The sequence below is a fragment of the Trematomus bernacchii genome, unplaced genomic scaffold (genome assembly GCF_902827165.1).
Source record: "Trematomus bernacchii unplaced genomic scaffold, fTreBer1.1, whole genome shotgun sequence".
NCBI classification, from domain to species: domain Eukaryota; kingdom Metazoa; phylum Chordata; class Actinopteri; order Perciformes; family Nototheniidae; genus Trematomus; species Trematomus bernacchii.
In genome coordinates, this window is record NW_022987641.1 from 1,465,256 (window position 1) to 1,483,351 (window position 18,096).

The following is an 18,096-nucleotide window of genomic DNA, read 5'->3' on the forward strand; positions in this document are numbered from 1 at the left end:
TTGATTGTGACTAATATGTACGATAGTTCTTGAACGCCACACAAGACCTGTCAAACCACGCCCCTTTCTGCCGAAGCTGGCCCCTCAACCATGGATGAGAGCTCAAACATACCGTGTGAGGTAAAGTTCTCTTCATTTAATTAAGGATATCAAGTTTATATTATAAACACATAAACAAAAACAGACAGTTCACGCTGTCATGTAGCGTTGCTGTTAAGATAGACTCATGTTCATTTTGGAAATAGTCACCAATATGAAGTTAATGTCTCTCAACCGAAACAAACGTTCGAATGTATTCCAATCAGCAACACCTGTGTCATTCAGGCACACGGTGCTAATTTCTATGTAGAATTTCCGTTTAAAAACATTATTCAAACAAGCAATGTACTAGGACACATTTACTAGAGATACATCTCTAAATACACATGTTCACAATCTTTCTCATGGGACCTAGACTCTCACAGCAGATGTTTACAGAAGAACCAGCTGTGCATTATTTAGCATTTCCATTTAGGCCTAACCTACATCTAGCTTAAGCTAATGAAGTTTATACAAAAAACTAACAATGAATCCTAACTCCCTGAAGGTTTTTATATCCAGTAAGTGTTTAATCTGTTTTAGAGACAATGATCACATTACATTTCAACAGAACCTCAAACTCAAACTCAAAATTGCAGGGCTGTTGTGTCCAAATGCATTAGTTTAAGATAGCTCTACCTAATAAATGAATCGGTGAGCTGAGGTGGGAGAAGTATTCAGATCTTATACTTAAGTATAGTACAAATACCGCAGTGTAGGAAGGAATACTGTGTTACAAGTAAAACTCCTGCAATCAAAATATTACTTAAGTAGAAGTACAAACGTATTAGTATATCTCTGGTTTAAAAGTAGCCAGTGTTGTAAAGTAACTAAGTAGGTTTACTCAAGTACTGTACTTAGGTACAGTTTTAAGATACTTGTACTTTACTTGAGTATTTTAATTTGTTGCTACTTTATACTTCTACCCCACTATGTTTCAGCAGTAAATGGTGTACTTTTACTCCTCTACATTCATGTGTACCTTTAGTTACTTTACAGATGTGGATGAATGATGTGAAATATAATCAAGTCTTAAATCAGACTTTAGTTCCACCTGGAGTAAATTCACAAGCTACCCTGCAGTATACAAAGTCATTACAACTAGCTGCACCTTTACCAGCTTTGATAACACTTTCATGATCAATCATTATAAAACATATCATATATATTATTCTGAAATGGACCAATCTGCACAATGACTACTTTTACTTTTGGTACTTTAACTATATTTTGATGCCAATACTTTTGTTCTTTTACTTGAGTAACCTTTTTGAATGCAGGACTTTTACTTGTAACAGAGTATTCCTGCACTCTGGTACTTCTACTTTTACTTAAGTACAAGATCTGACTACATCTTCCACCTCTGAAATTAGCCATGTATTCGTGTGTCTCTCATTTTAATTTTGCAGCTGGCAAAGATTGGGATGACGTTAACAACTTTGTAAACAGCCAGGTATCTCCCACCATAATATCACATCAGTGTATTAGTTGATTTAACTTATTTTATTCATAATATGAACCTGTAAATAGTGCAAATGGTAACTAATGTTGTCAAATAATTGTAATGAGTAAAAAGTGCAATATTTGCTGCCAAAATGTATGTACCTCAAAAATGTACTTAAGTACAGTACTTAACCACATTTACTGAGTTAGTGAGTGTATGATAGTACACCTACAAAAACATGACAACTGACCAGCCTGTTCTCACTTCTCTTTTAGCTTAACCTGCTCCATCCAAATGTCCTACAAGTGACAATGATGTCTAATAAATCTGAAAGGTAAAATCTTAATATCCTTGCCAGTTAACTGTGACTATCCTGTTTATATAACATTCAAACGAAATGTGTCTCTGTTTCAGGACTCATGAAGGAATAACTTGTATTCCTGAAATATTTGGTCATACTACCATGTAAAAGTATCTTGGACTTCCTTAATTCTAAAAGCCTCTCACCCTTTGTAATCCAAATAGGTACACGGGCCATAAAGTGTGATGGACAACTTGTGTTGGTGCCTCAAGGTCCATGGTAAAGCTGACTTCGAAAGGTAAGTTTCTCTGTGTTGTATGCCTTCTTGAGTGTAAACCTTACTAAAATGTAATGCTCCGATGTACACATCACAGCTGAGCAGCCGTAACCTAAAGAGACACCTGAAGGGGGCAGCGTTGCATTAGAAATCCCTCTTGGAGCTCAGCCTCTCAGGTCTGTAGTAACAGGAGATGATGCAGCTCTCTGCAGGTGCCCTGGCGTGCATTCAAGATGATGGATGTTTTACATTAGTGTGTGGTGACAGCAGCTAATGTTTGTGTCTCACTAAATGTCAGCCAGTATCATATTCAAAAATCTGGCAAGAGCCGCAAAGTGTGACTCCACATTTTACAGCTTTCGTACTGTGGAACTGACCTTCACACTACACTGTCTCACTGTAATGCTTTCAGCATCTGCATACAGGATGCCATAACATTAGTCCAGTATCTCCTAATGATACATGACGGTCAAACTACGGTCGGAAACAGATGGGTACACTTCACACTGTTGCTTACAGAGTTTACAATGGTTTCGTTTGGTTTTCCTTTGAAAATACCAGCTCTTTACCATGTTTTCTGACACTGGTGACAATTTAATGATTACAAAAGTTGGTAACTACCTTGCATTCTGGTTTGCATATTATATTAGCAAAGTTATAGCTACTTAGAAGGCGCTGATGTTGCATACATTTATTCATTTCTCAAGGGCACTGCAGCGGAAACTGTTTCTGTAGGTGATTGTGTGACGTAGAGGGAGTGAAAAGCTGGAGGACTGTTAATGAAACAAGGTCCTATTATTTGGTCGTATTCTGCTTTCTCCTTCGTGGGCTGTGGTTTGCTATAGATAAGGTTTTACAGCCGTAGGGGTCTGGAATCAATAATGGATGTAATTGGTGAGGTGGAAGTGAGGATAATTGAAGGTAATTGTGTGGTCTGTCACAAGCCTGGGAGCGAGGTCAGGACAAGAGTAGTAGTAGAAGAAGAAGAGAAGTAGAAGGTGGTGGGGAAGGAAATGTCTTCTCAAGTCCTCTGTACTGTATATGGTACCAACCTCAGTCTTCTGGTCACTAAAAAACACTCCATTGAAGTATTCATCTTCCTTTGCTAAAAAGAAGGTCTAGCGTTGTGTATAATTAAGAAGAAGTCTACATTTGAATGAGTGATGGATAGATATCTTTAGCTTGCTGTCTCATTATAAGGCAGCATAGACCAGCTGGGTTGTTAAACATGAGCATGTTGTGTAGAGTTTACAGATGTCTCATTACATGATTTCTGAAGTTAAAGTTAAAACTTTATCCATTTGGAGCTGCAGGTGTTGCCTCGTGCTAAATTGATTTAAAGTTTGTAAATCCATCTTTATCAAGTCTCTTGGGTACCAAGTTCATCTCCAGTCAGTCCAATAAAACTCCTTGATAGTTTTCTAATCACTTTCAGTCCATTTTAAAGCATTTTATACATGCAAGAAAAAAACTGCCTTGCTTAAGGGCAGCTGAACAGTGGTACATATGAGAGTGAGTGTGCAGTTTTATGGGTTTGTTTCAGGCAGATAACAATCTCTAGCCACTAGGGTTCAACCGCTCAAAGTCAAAGTGTTAAACGTTCCTGGCACACTCAGCATTCCTGTGGTAATGCGAACCTGCCTTATATCATTTCAGTCAAAGAACAGAAAGAACACTGATGGAATACATCTACTTCATTATCAAGTATCTTCTGTTCCCCAAGGTTGTTTGGGGAACAAGACTTTTCCACACTTTCATATTTCAGCTGAAACAGGTGAGGTATGGTGCAGGTCAGCAGGGGGCACTGCAGCACCGTGCATCGCCCCAAACCCAAACTGCTGTATACTCTTCTGCTGCTCTGCAGAGTCATGCCCACTGAATCATACAACACATTCATTCATATTTACCCTGAGAACATTCAGAGATGACTTCCATCTCATATCTTGGAGCAAACAGAATCCTATATCTATGCTGTTATCATTCTCTGCATTATATTGACTTATTTGCTCACATTTTGATAGGTTGCTTTTAACTTACATGCTGCAAAATCATAAACTAAAGTCTGCAGCAAAAACTATAACGTGATGCAGTGGTTTCTTACTTTCTTTAGCTAAACTATTAATGTCATTTCCTAAAAAATGTATTCCATTTTGCTTATATTTTTCATTTGGGCATGTATTTAGTTACTTTATATTAGATTACACTTTTTTTTGTACAAGTACTGAGACAACAAGACGCAGTTAGCATCTAACCAAAAGTGCAAAAGAAGCAGTAAAGTGCATTGTAATTTATAATAAATTCAATCAAAAATAACAATATAAATAATAATAATGACTAATAGTCCAGTCTGGATATGTCTTTTCCATTTTTCACAAAGCCTACAAAGAAAATATCTAAACATTTCTAAGAGAACACAAGGGGGGGTGAGTGAAAGCAGTGGTTGCATTGACAAACTAAAGCGTGATAAATTGTAGGTGAGTAGGTGTAATTGCATTGGTTCAACATCAGTCACCTGCTTTGATGTCGCAGCCAACGGTTTCCAGGTGATCTCACAACTTCACAGCTGTCCTGTCATTGGCTGGCTCAGAAGTCGCCGCTGCAGCATTCCTTCTTGTAGATCCACTCCCTGGAGGATTTGGGAAAGGATGTTGTAAGTGATGAATGCCTTCTGCAATTTAACTGGATATTAGAATGGAAGTTCTCCTCAACGCAACATTCAGCTGGAGGGAATGTGAAGAGATAGAGCTCATTTAAAGTCACGTATTGATTCCATATTCCATATTTTGTCTCCAGTTGTCTGTGTTTACCTGCTGCGAGAAACATGTTTATCTTCCTTCAGCTTTACTCCTACACTCTGCTGTCCCCCTCTCCTTCTATCTTATTTTCTGATGTTCTATTAGTGGTGTTTTTTGAGGGAAATTGTTCAAACGCAAGACTTTGAAAGGGAGCGAGTTCGCCACTGTATTCCAGTTTGGAAGAAAAGAGGGAGAGTTGTGTTTTCATTATAGATAATCAAGTCAAGGCTTTGCCTTTATTCTCCAAGCACAGCCTTTTGTCAATAGAAACGGGAGTGTAGAGAGGATGATAATAAAGGGCAAGAAAAACAGGTTGAAGGGGAAAAAACAAGCAGAGATTGTAAAGAGAAGATGGAGTGAAACAACCATCAGTGTGCTGTCTCTCTATCAAGGGTCTGTCTCTACTCCTTCACAATGTCTTCCAATGCCTGATTGGAAATGCTGTGTAGGTAATGAACCTGATTATAGACTCATTATTACATATCCAGCTTTAAGCACATACTGTGGACATTGAGGGCGAGAGCTGTGGAAAGGAGAACGGAACACAATTAAATGCATGAAGAGACAATTGAGAACTATGGCAGGGGAGATATTGTCATAAATCTGCACACTTTGACGTAAAAAGATGTGTCGCAGGTGTACTTTGAGGCCTCTTCACACATGCTGATTGTTGTGACCGGGATAATTGGGCCCCTGTCGGCTTGTTTTGTGCCATGAATGCTCGTTTAACACCTGCCAAACAGGGGAGTATAGCCTCATAAAACCAGGCTGCTGTTCATCTTGCAAGCTCAGTTTTTTTTAACTGCGGGATTAAACATCATGAGCAGAGTACACATTGTGAGCTAGTGCTGCTATGCTATAGCAAGGCACCTTGTAAAAGCAACAACTGGCTCTCCAGAGAGATGACATTGCAATAACTGACAAAGGGAAAGTGCTGAGCTTTGTGCACGCCTGCAGGAAGTGACATGGGCAGATTATCATGATCATGATGATATTCTATTATTTCCTATTATTGTTATACTGCTTTGTGTCTTTATCAATATTGAAGGTTATTTTGTCTTTAAACATAGTGTGTTGCCTGGCATCACATCAGCATTATCACAAAAAAAGACTCCTGATCTTAAGAATTATGTTTCCAACCAAACAGTCATATTTTTTACCCTCTATTGAAATTTGGTAAGCCGAGTAAAATTACATTTTCCCAATAAATACCCAGCCTGACATTCTATTAGTTACAAACTGTGCACTAACACCATGACCCTAATAGATCCAGCTGTTTTAACCCATGCTTAAATGCTTGGAAGAAGTGCATATCTTGATGCCACTGACTCACTCTGTCATACTTAACAGCACAATGTTCTCTTGTTGATTTAATGAGCTTTATTTAGTTTTGACTCAATATCTCTGAGATTTGAGTGTTTGTTATCCCCCAATGCTAATTCAGTAACAGGGACTGCTGTTCTCATGCTGGGTGCTTGTAGAGCAGAACAGTGCCATAAAGAAGTCAAGATTACAGTAAAGTTATCTTGTCTTTCTCACCCGATGTGATACACTGCCTTTTACATACCATACTTACTTGACTGGACAGCTTTTGCCATCAAAGCCAAGCTATTTTTGTCAAATCTTTACACCACAACCATTGGCGTTATCTCTGCCAAGATTCCCTGATGCTGATCCATTTGAAGCTGTAGAAAAAGAGCTGATGGGAGGCGAAAAGTAACTCTGTTTTTAAAGGCCAGCCACTTTCACTGCGTGTGTGCGTGTGTGTATGTGTGTGCGTGTGTGTGTTGTTCTTTCTATAATTGACCAGCTGTGGCTACGTGTTTTGCCTCCTGAAAACCCCCCATTGATCACATGGCCGTTTGACGACGACTTTGGTTGAACCGTCCCAGCCATCTGTAATGCCTCTGAAGATGAGAGAAGGAAATGGAGGGGTCTGTCTGAGGGGATAGGAAAGTGAGGGAGGATAAATTCAGTGAGAGATGGAAGCAAGTGGGGGCGAGGGAAATATTACAGTCAGCGTGGGAAAAGACGATCAGGATGGTCTGTTCTGTCACACTATGAAACCCAGTCCCTTATGAAAACTATTTATATTGTAGATTAAATGTGCTTATACACAGACATCCTGCTCCAGGAACCTATTTCATACAGTGTGCAGGAATCAATAAATCAATAGCAGAATTAATTGCAATAGATTTGCAATGATGAAAACGATGGGTTATGTATTGTAACCCTAGTTATATAGAGAGGCGAAGTCCCGCCCATCTACTTCCGACCCATGGGACCTTATTTCGGAAAAATTATGCATTGAAGTCAATGGGGAGAGAAAGATTATCTTTCGATCCCGTTTGAATTGTGCCACGAATTACACATATGATGTTTGTCAATCTTAAATAATAATTTCCATGTCAAAAAAGTCACAGTTTGTCGTAAAACTGTTGAAATATAAGACTATGAAAAATACGCAACTAGAAAGACTACAAATCCCAGAATCCCGGTCCCGCATGCTGGCTCTTACGGAACCGACTAACTCCCCTTGTGTGTATGTACAGCTCTCAACATGCCCAGACTTGTAGTGATTTTCACCTCTTTTAATACTTTTCGCCTCATTCTGAAAGAAAGAAGTGAAATGTGCCAACGTGACGGCCTTCTTGGTGTGTGGTGCGAGACGGGAGATGTAGTTCATTGAGCGGTTTCACACAAAAAAAGTGTTACTTCACAGTTTTACGATACATTTTTATTTTTTTGACTTGTAAAATTATCTTTTAAATTGACAAACATCATATGTGTAATTCGTGGCACAATTCAAACGGGATCGAAAGATAACCTTTCTCTCTCCATTGACTTCAATGCATAACTTTTCCGAAATAAGGTCCCGTGGAGGTCCAACGGAAAGGGAGGGACTTCGCCTCTCTGTAAACACAGGCGGAGCCCTCTACTGGACTCTATGGGTACTACCCCTTGACCTTACAAGCGCTCACCTACTGAGATATCTTTAAACGTAGCCGGCCCTCGGGGCGGGCCTACCTGAGTGCGCGCGCAAGCCCACCCTATATAAGGCGGCCTCGCCTCCTGACTGTCATCCTACACCCTCTTCAGCGAGCAGCATAGGACAGACAGGGCCCCTAGTAGAGGGCTCCGCCTGTGCTTATATAACTAGGGTTACAATACGTAACCCATCGTTATATCTCACAGGCTCCGCCCTCTACTGGACTCTATGGGTACAGTGGGTGGAGCCCTGATGGATACACGCCCTGTCGTCCAACAACCCATCACACTGCCCCTGACCGGCTTTTTGGTTAGCAGCCACTGCACCGTAACCTCTCCTCCCTCGGTCATGACCGTGGAGGAGCCGGGGCCGCAGTTTACTTGGCTGATAGAGCACACTCAGACACGCTTATGTGTGCCCTGTATGGGGCTCACTGCGCACCATGTTTCCCGGGTCCCTAAGGAGCATGGGAAACCATAAGTGCATTATGTCCAGGGGGTGGGGGGGGGTCAGATACCTACTGACCCACAGCCCGCCTCCCCCCCCTCACCAGTCCTGTGTTGCCCCAGCAAGCACAGACGATGAGAAGGAGCCAGACATGTCCAAGAGATAAAACCTTATGAAGGGGCCTGGCGTGGACCAAGACGCCGCCGTGCATATGTCCTCCACACTCACGCCGCTAAATAAGGCTGTTGACACAGCCATAGCTCGTGTAGAGTGTGCACGGACCCCCGTGGGGAAGGCTCTCCCCGCCTGACCTCAGGCATGTACAATGCACTCGCAGAGCCGTCCTGCCAGGCGTTTCTTGGACAGAGCTTTACCGGCCACACCCCCACTGAAGCACACAAACAGCTGTCAGTGCGCCTAATGACAGCCGTGCGCTCCACATAACATGCCAGCGCACGTACCGGGCAGAGGAGGTGCAGTTTAGCCTCCCTGTCCCCAATATGGGGTGGAAGACTAAAGCCGCCCAGCTGTATAGCCCTTGACCTGAACGAACTCCTTAAGTTCTTGGGAACAAAGGAGGGGTTCGGCCTGAGTGTCGCCCCGCTACGGTCACCCCGGATCCACAGGCAACTCGGGTGTACCGACAGAGCGGTCAGTTCGGACACTCTCTTGGCCGAAGTCAGGGCTAGCAGCAATCCTGTTTTTAATGACAGTGCTTTCAGGGAGGAGAGCTCCAGAGGCTCAAATGGTTCTGTGACCAGAGCCTCGAGCACCAATGGCAGGACCCACTGCGGGGCGGAGGCGTGCACTACTGGGTGCTGCCTCCTGACCCCCTGCAAAAACCGCGACATAAGCGGCTGACTGAAGGCTGACCTGCCGCCAAATCCCTCATGACAGGATGAAATGGCTGCTCCATACACTTTAACTGTGGAATAAGCAAGCCCTCTGTCCGCCAGTAACTGTAAGTAGGACAGAATAGAGCCCAGCGTACAAGATAAGGGCTCTAGACTTCCCTCTTCACATCATCGCTGGAATCCCAACCACTTTGGCCTGTAACAGGCTGTGGTGGATCCTGCTCTTGCTGCCTGGATAGTCTGGATAACTTCGTCAGACAATCCCCCCTGTCTCAGCCTGTCCCTCTCAGGAGCCAAGCCTGGAGAGGTTGGCCAAGAGAGGGTAACGCCCCCTGAGACATCGCCCCCCAGACCTGAGGAACTGCCCAGGGCTGGCCCACCATCATCTGTGTCACCTCCGCGAACCACGGCGCCACGCGGCGGTCTGGGGCCACTAGGATGACTAACAGATGTTCTCGTCTCACCCTCTCCAGGAGGGGGAGAATGAGGCGCAGCGGTGGAAAGGCGTAGAGCAGCTTTCTTGGGCATGGCTCGTGTGCAAACGCGTCCACCCCCAAGGGCGGATTGTCCCGCCGAGCCATGGAAAACGACAGAGTACAGTGGCTGTTTCGCCAGTTGGTGAACAGGTCCACCTCCGCTCTCCCGAGCCGGGCCCAGATCTGCATCACCACCTCCGGGTGAAGCACCCACTCGTCTGGCAGGGGCCCGCCTCTTGACATGAGGTCGCCCCCCCCCCGTTCTCCAGTCCCGGGATGTGGAGGGCTCTCAGAGACAACACAATCTCTGAGGCCCATAACCACAGGTTCTCTGCTGTGGTCAACAAGGCGGCGGAGCAGACTCCGCCCTGCCTGTTGATGTACGCCACTGTGGTGCGGTTGTCGCTCCTCACCAGCACATGTTTGCCCTGTATTACGGGTTTGAAGTGCTGGAGGACCAACCCTACTGCCCGCAGCTCTAGGAGGTTGCTGTGTTGAGTCTCCATCAGAGCCCAGCGACCACCTATAGCTCTCTCTAGGCAGGTCCCCCCCCCATCCTGTCACGGATGCGTCTGTGAACACCATAATGTAGGAAGTCACTCGCCCCAGCGGAGCTCCCCTCCGGAGATGTACTGGGGACCCCCAGTACCGGAGGTTGCCCACCACTGAGGGGGGGGATAGTCACCAGACGTCGTTTGTGCCTCTTGGGATCTAAACAAAGGCCGGCATATGCAGCAACCCCAGCGGCACCACGGAGTGAGCAGCCGCCATGAGACCCAGAGTCTGCATGATGGTCAAAGCTGTCACCGTTGCCCCCTGTCGCAGTCTGCGAACTGCCCACAGCAGGGACGCCTGTCTGCTTTCTGACAGGGTGGCACGTAGCCTGCCTGCATCGAGCTCCATCCCTAGATACTGCACCTGCTGGTGAGGTATGGGATTGCTCTTCTTCCAATTGACCGCAAAACCCAACTTGGTTAGGTGTAGGATCAATTGGGATGTTACAGGAGGGAGACTGCAAGCCGTCCCCGGCGTGTTCAGGCCCCAGACACTCGAAACACAGGCGGTGGGGATCGGCACCTGCGATTAGGCCGGTGCACGTAAGACAGGAACGGTGCTCGAGGACTGGTGAGTTTTCCATTCTTTGCTCGATCTTCTTCTCTCTCTTTCGCTCTCTCAGTTGTTTATCCTGCTCGCTGAAGAGAAAAGGATGACAGTCAGGAGGCGAGGCCGCCTTATATAGGGTGGGCTTGCGCGCACACTCAGGTAGGCCCGCCCCGAGGGCCGGCTACGTTTAAAGATATCTCAGTAGGTGAACGCTCGCATAGTAAGGTCAAGGGGTAGTACCCATAGAGTTCAGTAGAGGGCGGAGCCTGTGAGATATAACAGTATGTATGAAAATGTCCCACAGTTATTAAAATGTAAATGTACCCACATTTCTTTTATGTCAAATTCAGCAACAGTTATAGAGGTTAAGTGGAGAACATCAATTTGTTCTCATCTAAAATATATAACTACAGACTTACCTTGGTGTCAAGTAGTCTAAAGTAGGGCAGAGCTCCAACTTTTCATCAGTGAATAATCTGCCGAGTCTTTTCCTGATTTAATCGTTTGGTCCATAAACTGTCAGAGAATAGAGAACAATGTTCATCTGTCTAAGACCTTTCTTGAGAAAAGCAGGACATCTTTGTGTCTTATAGTTACAGTTTTAAATGGCTTTAGCTGTGAGCTAAGGTTATATACTTTCAAACTTTGCTTCCTTTAAATACAAGCTTAAGCTCATGTTCAAGGGAATAAACTTGGAAAAGTCCTGGTTAGCAGAATTCCATCTGATTTTATAGTGGATGGAAGCCTGCCAAATATCCCAGCTCCGAGTTTCTCCTGCTCTCTAATAGTATACACACTTTGACCTTTCTTCCTCCAGGGCTCTGTTTTCCGGGGTTGTGGGTCGGGGTCAAGGCCATTAAACCTGGCTTAATAAGCTGCTGAGCCCTCCCTCTGCCCCCCCTCAGGTCCATGTGAGGTCTGAAGGTCCAGAGTCAGCAAAGTCAGAGTCTGGTCCTGTCAGCAACCTTCACACATGAAGAGTGTGTCTGTAGCACCTTTATCTTCACCATGATACTTCTGATACATGTTCTCCTCTATTGAGGTGCAGCCCTGTACTTCAGACAGCCAAGCATTTGAAGGACACATAGGCATGATGTGAAAGAAGAAAAAAGAACACTAAAATATTACTTAGGAAAAACCACTGGAACGAGCCTGTTGGACACTGACTGCAGGCATATACACACTTGCTTTCATTTAATATAATGTATGTGAACTGGGATTTAATTCTCTCTGCTGACAAAATAGATGAGTGTTTCTCATACCTGCTCTTGAATACACACTTGTATTTGAATATGTAGAAATTGTGTGCCTAACTTCCCTGTCTTCATGGAGCTATAACTTTCACTTTGCTAGATCTATATCGTGTGGCTTGATACTTGACTCATTCTCTTTTTATTTTAGTTTTATGCTTTGTTTCTGAGTAAAAGTCAATATACACAGTAAATGTTACTGTCACCTGGGTTCTGAAAGCACTTGATCAAAATTAGAAGATGAAAAACTGTTCATGTTTAGCACTGGAGTTTGTTTCTACAGTGTCTTACTCTTGCAAGTCAATGCATATTTAATGTGGACTTATTTTCAACTGAATAATTTAGTGCATGGTCAGCAGCAGGGTGAACCAGAATCTATCTGATGGGCCGAGAGAGCAGGAGGTATTTTCAACGCAGGAAGTTTGAATAGACATTATAAAGCATATTGTAGCACTATTTGTATTACAGGTTGATTCTGCCATTTCTGAATCTCACTGTGTAGCAAGATTAGAAATGGGCAGTTTAACTGCACTAATCAGAACTAACTGACCAGATCACCTCAATTCTGATATCTGAGAAAACATTTTCTGTCAATAATAAGAACTTTTGAGATCAGTTGAGACAAAATAATAATCATGTTAAAATATATTTGAACCTTCTGTATAAATCGGTCTCCGAAGTAATTTTGGTTGTTGTATATTTGCGTACAACTTCTCCAGTGACAACAGTCATTTTGCCAATAAATTAATTGCTCAACTAGCCCAACGAAGCATAAACTGTAAAACTTTGTTACAGCGTAATAGCAATCAATTGGAGTTTAATGGGTTCATGGTCTCAGATCTCCTTCATCTGGTTTGTGTCTTTTGATTGAGGCCGAGTCATAAACTCCCATGGTTCAGGTTCTTTCTAAAGGGATGACAGGAGAGTAACACAACAACACATATTTAATGTATCCCTGTGAGTAGGACTATGTGGGAGTGGAACTATTTAAACCTTAATCATACTGTTTTTATTAGGTTACAATATAGAGGCACACATCCATCTTAATCTTGTGTTACATTGTTTCTAAATCACAAGATATATGTAAAGGAGAGTAGACCTGTTTATCAGTTTTTGCAGTGTTGAAGCATTTAATGCAGGTATGCTGCAATGCTTCACCTTATACACACTGCATTAGCTAGTGTTAAGAATAAGCAGCTACAATGTACAAATAGTGTGGGCTGGTTTATTTTCTCTGCCGCCCCTACCAGCTCACAGAGGTCTGTATTCATTTGTTTTATTGCGTTAGAGAGCATTATGTAAATATGTACATTGTTGCACTCTGGAGGGAGAGTGTGCCGATGGGGCTGAATGGAGCATCCAAAGAGGCCAGTTTAACAGCCAGCCATGAATGCCCAGTAGCATATGTCAGCTTGTCACACACATACACACAAGTGGACATCATCATGCAGGACAGCGAGGAAACCCATCTGCGCCAGGGGTGGACCCGGGCATCGGGGGGCTCCCTCTCTTTCATTCACCATAGCTGGGTACCCAACTATGAACGCAGGGTTTGTGAATAGCCGTTATTAATGAGGCCTCATTCGGTGCAAGCAGACACCCAGGGCTGCTGCTTAGTGGCGTGCCCTCATCCAACGTGAATAACAAAAGGCAGAGTGGGATCATTAGGCCCCCGGATGCCTGCGGGGTCCGCCACTTTAATCACGTTTGCGTAATGAATGCAGCTGCTGTGAATCACTGCTTATTCATAATGTCTCAGAAATGCAGTTGTAATGTGGTACTAATGTTGCTGCTGCACTGCCAGAGGTGGTGTGTGTTTGTGTGTATGTAATTGGAGGAATTAAGATGGTGTTGGTTTTTTTTATTACTCGTGGACAGTGGCCATTGTGTGTTGGATATATTGTGAGAATATTATGACAGGGCCTAAGGTCATGTTAGATTGATCATCAGCGTGGGATTCCCTCATTCTGCCCTCATGAGTACGAGACATTACAACTCACTAAGCATCTGTGATAGTAAAACGTTGGAATAGGCTGTGAGATGTTAGCCTATGACTGCAGGCTCACAATAACATTTAAGTTAAGTGACTTCTACATATATCTTATTCTTCTACAAGTTTTCCTCTTGAATCTTTCCTCACAATGTTGGGAGGGATTCTCAATGAATGATTGATGCCGTTTTTAGGTCTTACATGACATTACAATAATGAATGTTTAAAAAGAGAGTTGATTTGAGTTTTCTTGAGATGTTTGTGTCTACATCTATCTTTGTCCAAAGAGCACCTCAAACAAGCTGAGTCAAACGAGCCCTCCTACCCAAACATTTTATGATTTTTAAAGTTGCTTATCCTCTGTCCTTTCTTAGACTCAATATTAGTCTCCATTCCTTATGCCTAGAGGGCACAAGTGTGTTTGAATGAATCCTGTTTCCTGTGTGATGAATTGTACAGACTGAGTGGTTTTTGGTTTACTACATTTGACGCGGGTTCCTGATGCCACTGTCTACCACCATCACCACACCTATGTCAAATGCTGAGATTTGTGTTTTATATGTAGCGTTGATAACATGGTTTGTTTGCTTTTATGTAACCTCCCTGAAGCCTATGTGGTTAGATGCCAAATAAGTGACCTTTTCCTATTTGTCTCCCTCACAGGGGGCTGTGCTCGCTCCCAACATGTTCCCCAGCTGTTGGGCTTGCTAAGGCTCCACTGGAAAACAGCATGTCACTCTCCTCTTTTTGATGTTCTCACTCTGCCTATGTACCGGTCGATGCGACAGTGGGCGTCTCTACATGCCAACAAGTCTGGAATAATCTCAATTAAAAGGGCTAATCTTGTTATTAGGGTAGCACTGTGTCGTGCACTGCCACACATCAGTTTTCTTTTTGGCTGTCAGATGTGCCAAATGGTGCCAAAGGGGTTTAGAGCAATTGTGTCCTGCCCTTGAAAAATATACATTCGTTTTTAGAGAACATTGTTGATCTGGGTCTCCTTTGCGGCCATTGTAGGCCTACTTTCTGTTCGTGCATCTAGCTACCCACTTTTCAAGTTAGAATTAATCCCAAGAAGGAGGCTCAGTGCTAAACAATTCTTATCTCCGTTCGGTTTAAGAGAGGAAAGCCCCATGGCCCAAATCCCACATTTTGTAAACCACAGGTCTATTTAACGCAAATACAGGTTGCAAGTGGAAAGATGCCTTCTGCAATTTTATTAAGATTTCTATCTATTTGCATATGCATAGGATGACTCTTTGTTGTCTATTTATTGAGGGGGGGGAAACTCCCTCACAGACGAATACCACAAAAAGAGAGCATTTTGATGGAAGACATGCCTTCATGACCAGCTTTAATAGGCTATTTTACTGGGGAGCCGCATTGAAGTGGAGCGCATTAAGAAACAGCTTAAAGTGGCTCATAAACTGCTCGGATCCAGCGATGCCTCATGTCATCATCATCATCATCATCCCAGACAGACAAAAAGCATTCCATTTGGGTATTTTCTGCCCCCATCGTCTCCCCTACCCCCTCCCCACCCAGTCATTTTAGATCCTCAGGCTGGTTGTGATGCCGATGATCTGGTGATGTTTAACACCGTGTTTTTCAACCATTTTTTAGCCACAGTACATTTTTTACACTCAACAAATTATGCAATTATACAAAAAAAGTTACTTAATGACACATTGAAGCCAATACAGCATATATAATTACTGTCACATCTCTCAATTTGGCTACATGTCTGTTCATGAGTAGCTCGCTTTGAGGGCTCTCTCTCTGTTTTTTATCATCTAAGTTACCTGTTTTCCAGTTTGTTTACGCAGGCGAACAATACAGTCATTGTTGTGGTTTTGAAATGACAGGTGTCTGGAGATGAGGTTTTCTCTAGCTTGGGACCATGACACTGTTGGATTTTTTTCGCAGCAAATAAATAATATTTTTTTGGACCAATTAAGCGAAAGTGGACAATTTCCCACAGCACACCTGACGATCTCTCACGGCACAGTGTTTGAAAATCACAGTTTTAACAGATACTCAAAGGTGCCTTGCCTAGATGTGGTCTGTTTATCAAAGACTCTAACAAGAGACTCCTTTAGTGTTCTGTTGTCACCCTATCCTTATCAATATCAATTAAGTGAAACCTTGTTCTTGTAAATGATTCCATTGTTCAGTCCCAAGGGCCACAGAGGCTCACCAAGCTAAGCGGGTACTATAATAAGCACATGAAACCAATACTTTGCAATTTAATTGTTTTTTTTAAAACAAACTTTGTTGTCAGTTAACACGATATTTGTTTTATAATGATGTATTGTATTGCCTCTCAGAGTACTGTTATTGTGCTTGAAATTAATATATATTTATATATACTGTATATTATAGTTTAACTTTTTAAACAGCAACAGTGGCTGACTTTTTGACAGCCTTAGCTAAATATTGGGCAAAGCATAGCTGCAACAACCTAACAGAAGCCTGCATGGCAAAAAACCAACACCTTCTCATGCCAACTCACTTTATCATTCTCTGCTTTCCACAGAATTTCAGTCTGTCCCCATGCAGAGACATTTCTGCTTTTGCTATCCCCAGCAATCTGTCCTCAGCTTATTTAGTCAGTGTGAATAACAAATAATGAAGCATCTCCATTTGTCAGGTCAGAGGGAGAGAGACGGGGCTCCTTGGCTGCACCAGAGGAGCAGAATTCGTTTTTACTAGAGGAAGCATAGCGGTGGAAGGGGGGCGATGAGGGTCTTCTACTGAGGCCCAAAAATTCTCTTTGGAAAGTGACCATCAGTAAACCCCCCATCCATCTTATTGTGTTCATTAAAGAGTTAATGCGAAGAGGCTGAGGTTATTTTTTAATGGCAATGTTTCATTTACAAAATCAATTTGATTGGCAGTCATTTTCTGGGAAATATTCATTTTGTTGGTGTATACAGTCTGCTTATCATGAGCTCCACAACCACACACAGCAACAGGATAGCAATGTTGCATTCTGCAAAGCCTGATTTATGTAGTGTCTTAAATGGATAAAACAAATTTAAATAATTAAAGTGGACCTATCATGCTATATTTAAATGATATATTGTAGGGCCATACCTATAGAAGGTATATTTATACGTTTCTGTTTTCAAAATACCAAACAGATCATGCATTTTAGCCATGCCTCATTTCGCTCTATGTGCTGTTTGCTGTCTACGGGTCTGATTCTGCTGACCACGCCCCCCTGCAGGAGAGGTGAGACGTGCTCTGATCAGCTGCTGGGCTGTCAGAAGAGGGGGAGAAAAAGAGATCTCCGTCCTCCGTGTTTTATTATATAGAGTCGTTATTCATTTGTTTTAAAGCTCAATAAATAACAAAGAAGACCTTTGACCGGCACTTTTCTAATTTTGTCCGGAAGATTTCAACTTTAACGGACATCTTGACCGGCGAAAGTAACTGAAACTGAAACTCTGCCGCACGGTCACCTCGTTCCTTGGAAGAGGCGGAGAGGTGGGTGTTTGTCATCTGCTGGTGGACTAACCGGAGAGAATTACAGTGCTTGCCTCGACGGGGAGGGATTGCATTTCCCGCTGCAAACGCTTGCCTCGGGGAGGGAGAAAAAAAGCCACAGCGGAGAATAAACAGAAGGGTAACCATGGTAACTACAGTATGGGCGGGAAGTCTTCTTCGCTGCTTTTGTGGCAGACTACAGCGCCACTTACAGGCCTGGCATATGTACTACAGCGTCTCCAGCGCTTTCGAGCGGCAATGGCCGGCCGTGGCCCAACCCCACATTCCCCTGATAGGTGGAGAGTTGGCCCAATAGCCGTAGCGCCACCGTCCTGACGTCAGGACAGTGTTCAAATCTGGATCAGTCTGTATCAGATCCGTTGCAGCCCCTTTTTCTTAGAGATTTGGGTATGGAGGAAAATAGAGAGGGTTGTGTTTTCTGACACTTGGTGAGTTCCCTGGAACACCGGGGACACATATTCATGTATAAAAGACGTACAAAAGTGCATTTTGCATGATAGGTCCCCTTTAAGTGAAATGAAATGGCAATTCAGTCTGATTATCTGGGGAGAGTTACGACCATAAAACTCATTCCTTACAGT

The 18,096-nt window shown here is 43.3% G+C and overlaps 1 long non-coding RNA gene across 1 annotated transcript; it reads left to right on the forward strand.

The window, feature by feature from the left end:
* Positions 1-52: 52 nt before the first annotated feature.
* Positions 53-16,845, forward strand: LOC117485048. The gene is made up of 4 exons (XR_004556190.1): positions 53-120; positions 1,798-1,856; positions 2,048-2,121; positions 16,656-16,845. It is a non-coding gene; the product is annotated as an uncharacterized LOC117485048 (long non-coding RNA).
* The last annotated feature ends 1,251 nt before the right edge of the window (positions 16,846-18,096 follow it).